Source organism: Triticum dicoccoides, chromosome 1B (genome assembly GCF_002162155.2).
Source record: "Triticum dicoccoides isolate Atlit2015 ecotype Zavitan chromosome 1B, WEW_v2.0, whole genome shotgun sequence".
Lineage (NCBI taxonomy): Eukaryota > Viridiplantae > Streptophyta > Magnoliopsida > Poales > Poaceae > Triticum > Triticum dicoccoides.
In genome coordinates, this window is record NC_041381.1 from 422,799,993 (window position 1) to 422,805,622 (window position 5,630).

A 5,630-nucleotide genomic window follows, 5' to 3' on the forward strand; every position below is an offset into this window, starting at 1 on the left:
AGATGGGATCTCGCGGATATAGAAGGTTACAGTGGTGGAAATAGCTTTTCATTATCGCCTTGATGTTTTCGGGGTACGTAGGTATATATAGGAGGAAGAAGTACGTCGGTGGACGCCCGAGGGGCCCATGAGACAGGGGGCGCGCCCAGTAGGGGGGCGCACCCTCCACCCTCGTGGCCACCTCGGCAACTTCTTGACTTGCAATCAAGTCCTCTGGATCACGTTCGTTCCAAAAATCACGCTCCCGAAGGTTTCATTCCGTTTGGACTCCGTTTGATATTCCTTTTCTTTGAAACACATAAATAGGAAAAAAAACAACAATACGGGCTGGGCCTCCGATTAGTAGGTTAGTCCCAAAAATGATATAAAAGTGTAAAGTAAAGCCCATAAACATCCAAAACGGGTAATATAATAGCATGGAACAATCAAAAATTATAGATACGTTGGAGACATATCATTCATCGGTGAAGAAGCGGGGGAGCCGGAGCCAGTTACCAGCCGGATCTGCCGACAACACGACAGACTCCGGCAGCACCTCTGTCGAGTGAAAGCGTGGCTGGGGAGGCTGTGCGGCCATGGCGCGTCTTCCCCCACCCACAGGGCGGCCATCACCATGCGAAGAACCGCCTCCGCGACCATGAGGAGCCGCTGCAGGAGTCGCGGGGTGCTTGCGGGGACGACCTCAGCCGTGCTTGGGCGGAGGGGAGCCAGGCCCTTCCTGGCGAGCTTTCCCCTTCTCTGCGGCCGAGAGCCTCTTCGTCGGCGCCATATGACACGGCAGGCAACTGGAGCAAGGAGGAAGAAGCAGGCGGGGGAAGGGAGATATGTAGCGGGTGCCTGCGCCCCCTCCACATTCATAACCCAAGGGAGGCCAACTGTCGGCCTCCACGATCACAGGTAATCACTACTCTTCTTGCATGCAGCAGGGACTCATCAAATCAGGCAGTTGCCGAGGCAGCATGGGGAAGCGGAGACACCCACGTCCAATCAACCACCACGCGGCGTCCAAGGCCGCAGGCTGTTGGGGCCCGCGGCGGTCCGCACTTGCCCTTTCACTTCGCTGCTAAGCCAAGTCCGAGCGCACCTTGGGCTCGGGGGCTACTGTCGGCGTTCTGGGAACGGGGGTCCCCAGACTTGCCTGCCTGCAGCCAATGGTCTCGCTCAAGTTGTGGCCCAGTACGGCCCGTCTTCATCAACCCAAACCCAAGACCCTCATGAGGGGCCAAGCCTCGCGGGGCGGACGACGCAAGGCTTCCTCAAGGGCGGCCTCACCAGGCAGGCTCGCGAGGAGGCAGAGAGGTCAAGGCAGGGGTACCTCACGAGGTGCTCATGATACAAGCCATGACAATCAAGACCAGACGGGCGCCAGGCGCGGAGTACAAAGGCATCAAGCAAAGGTTACCATTTCTGTGGAACGATACCAAGACCAGCAGAGCGGCACAATGGAGGTCACCGTGGATCCCAAGACGGCGTCACCGCGAGTGCCTTTGGCAGCCGAAGACCAACTTTAGTCAGGATAACTTGTACTAGATGTTCCCCTTGAAAATGGCCGTTGTTGGGTCCCTTCCTGCTCAATATTTGGGGAGAGGACCAGGGCCTCTATATATAGGGATAGCCACCACAGTAGAGGGCATCGAGTTCTCACCTGATCCGGAGGCGATCGAACCCACCTAAGTAGAACACCACACCAGCCCAAGAACACCTCTCGCGAGGCTGTTCCTCCCTGTACTGTTTATCATCAGCCCCTGAGGCAATCCACCACACCACACACTAGATTAGGGTATTACACCACAACGGCGGCCCGAACCAGTATAAACCCCGTGTCCCTTGTGTTGTTCATCATATAGCTTAGACTCTCAGCGGGGCATTGGGACGTGGATCGGTAGGGGAAAGATCTTCGCGCGCACCCCAAAGTTTGAACCTTAAGGGTCTTGCCAGAACTCTATATCCGACACCAATATATAAGCAAATCCACCGAGGTCTTTCATTGAAAAACTTTTATTCAAGTATTGCTTTATGCTATCCAGAAATTCTACATCATTTCCAATCAACAATATGTCATCCACATATAATACTAGAAATGCTATAGAGCTTCCACTCACTTCCTTGTAAATATAGGCTTCTCCAAATGTCTGTATAAAACCATATGCTTTGATCACCTCATCAAAGCGTATATTCCAACTCCGAGATGCTTGCACCAGTCCATTAATGGATCACTGGAGTTTGCACACTTTGTCAGCACCTTTAGGATTGACAAAACCTTCTGGTTGCATCATATACAACTCTTCACTAAGAAGTCCATTAAGGAATGTAGTCTTGACATCCATTTGCCAGATTTCATAATCATAAAATGCGGCAATTGCTAACATAATTCAGACAGACTTAAGCATCGCTACGGGTGAGAAAGTCTCACCGTAGTCAACTCCTTGAACTTGTCGAAAACCTTTTGCAACAAGTTGAGCTTTATAGACAGTAATATTACCATCAGCATCAGTTTTCTTCTTGAAGATCCATTTATTCTCTATGGGTCGCCGATCATCGGGCAAATCCAGCAAAGTCCACACTTTGTTGTCATACATGGATCCTATCTCAGATTTCATGGCCTCAAGCCATTTATCGGAATCTGGGCTCATCATTGCTTATTCATAGTTCGTAGGTTTGTCATGGTCAAGTAACATGACTTCCAGAACAGGACTACCGTACCACTCTGGTGCGGATCGTGCTCTAGTTGACCTACGAGGTTCTGTAGCAACTTGATCTGAAGTTTCATGATCATTATCATTAGCATCCTCTCTAGTTGGTATAGGCATCATGGGAACGTATTTCTCGGATGAGCTACTTTTCAAATTGAGAGAAGATACAACTAACTCATCAAGTTCTACTTTCCTCCCACTCCTTTCGAGAGAAACTCCTTCTTTAGAGAGGTTCCGTTCTTGGCAACTAAGATCTTGCCTTCAGATCTGTGGTACAAGGTGTGCCCAATTGTTTCCTTAGGGTATCATATGAAGATGCACTTCTCCGATTTGGGATCGAGCTTATCAGGCTGAAGCCTCTTGACATAAGCATCGCATCCCCAAACTTTAAGAAACGATAGCTTAGATTTATTGCCAAACCAGAGTTCATACGACGTAGTCTCAACGGATTATGACGGTGCCCTGTTTAACGTGAATGTAGCTGTCTCTAATGCATAACCCCAAAACAATAGTGGTCAATCGGTAAGATACATCATATATCTCACCATATCTAATAATGTGCAATTACGATGTTCAGAGACACCATTACGCTGTGGTGTTCCAGGTGGCGTGAGTTGTGAAACTATTCCACATTGTTTTAAATGAAGGCCAAACTCGTAACTCAGATATTCACCTCCACGATTAGATCATAGAAACTTTATTTTCTTGTTATGACGATTCTCCACTTCACTCTGAAATTCTTTGAACTTCTCAAATGTTTCAGACTTGTGTTGCATTAAGTAAATATACCCATATCTACTCAAATCATCTGTGAAGGTCAGAAAATAATGATACCCGCCACGAGCCTCAACACCCATTGGACCGCATACATCGGTATGTATTATTTCCAATAAGTCATTAGCTCGTTCCATTGTTCCGGAGAACGGAGTTTTTGTCATCTTGCCCATAAGGCATGGTTCACAAGTATAAAATGATTCATTATTAAGTGATTCCAAAATTCCATCTTTATGGAGTTTCTTCATGCGCTTTACACCGATATGACCCAAATGGTAGTGCCACAAATAAGTTGCACTATCATTATCAACTTTGCATCTTTTGGCATCATTATTATGAATATGTGTATCATCACGATCAAGATTCAACAGAAATAGACCACTCTTCAAGGGTGCATGACCATAAAAGATATTTCTCATATAAATAGAACAACAATTATTCTCTTATTTAAATGAATAACGGTCTCGCAGTAAACAAGATCCAGATATAATATTCATGCTCAACGCTGGCACCAAATAACAATTATCCAGGTCTAAAACTAATCCCGAAGGTAGATGTAGAGGTAGTGTGCCAACGGCGATCACATCGTGTAGCGACCAGACCTCAAACAGTCTGATATCTGTGCATTAGTCTCATCCCTGGATCGGTAATGCTGACACACACAATACTTGAGGATTTATAACAGAGTAGCAATCACACACTTATTACATCGAATGTCTCAAAAGAGAACTTATTACAATAATATGGCTTAAGGCCATCTAAATACGATAATAGCGGAAGGCTTGGAAGATAAAGTGAGTCCATCAACTCCAACGGCATCACTGAGTGAAAAACAATGACCTATGGCACCTTACTCGTCGTTTTAAAAGTCTACAACATGAATGTTGCAGCCCAAAATGGGTCAACACATGGAATACGCTGGCAATGTAACACATAGAATAATGAATAGAATAATTGCTATCACTACATGCATATATGGCTGGTGTAAAGCTCTATGGTTACAGTTTTGCATAAAGCCAATTTTCCCAAAAACGAAGGAATAAATTTTATTTAACTATCATGGTGGTTGTTAAACATTGAGAAGGTTCCTCCAACTCAATCCCAATTAAGCATCATCATTAAACCCAATCAAAATATATTAAGAGTGATGCGATCAACATGATAATCCAATAACTAGATACTCAAGACGTCCATAACCGGGGACACGGCTAACCATGATTAGTTTGTACACTCTGTAGAGGTGTGCACACTTTTCCCCACAAGACTCAAATACATCCATGGTCGGAGATTCGAGACACAATCTTTCTGAAGCATTAACTCTCTACTCTGGATAGACAGTACCACCTACAACCCACTACATCTGCTAGCCTACCTCTTCAAGAGCTTCACGCAACTTACTGAACTATGCCAAAGCCCATATTGGCTTGTGGCTGCACACGGAAGTTTGTAGCATGAATAATCTTATGATCCCTTTGAGCCTGGGTGGCGGAACGTAGGATGATCACATGGGTACTCCGGGGTATCCTAGGACAACACTGGATTCTCCAGGTGCCCTGACAACCACTAGGTACTCCAGGGTGCCTTTAAGCAATCCACCCAGATGTGAATTTAAGTAGCCACCTTAAGTTAACCATTAATTAACAACACTCACATCTGTCATGAATCACTCGAACCAAACCACGTCTACAAGCATAGCATAGAAATATGAGCAACGTAGAAGTAACTCCCAGTGTTTGATAATAAACAGGTAAATAGGTACTACCTCATCTACTTCCCCCAAACCCACATGTTAATCAGATCCTAATCGTGCAATTGTTTCAGGATTGATCTAATGCAATAAATCTGGGTACTAAAGAGGTATGATCAAAGTGTTACTTGCCTTGCTGATGATCCGTGAAACCTAGAGACTCGTAGTAGCATGCTTCGCACTCCGGGTACTCTATCGCAAACAAACAAGCATACAATAAGAACTCAACTAGAAGCACAGGTAAAACTCAAATAAGGGATCAAACTAGAAAGTTCAACTTAATAACTCCGGTTTGCAAAAAGAATCAAATCAAACGAAGCAATGAAACTCAAATTGCGAAAGAAACAAGATCCGTTTACTAATCTGGACTTAAGTCAAATTTTATAATACCAAAATCTTGTTCAAGTTGATTAAAT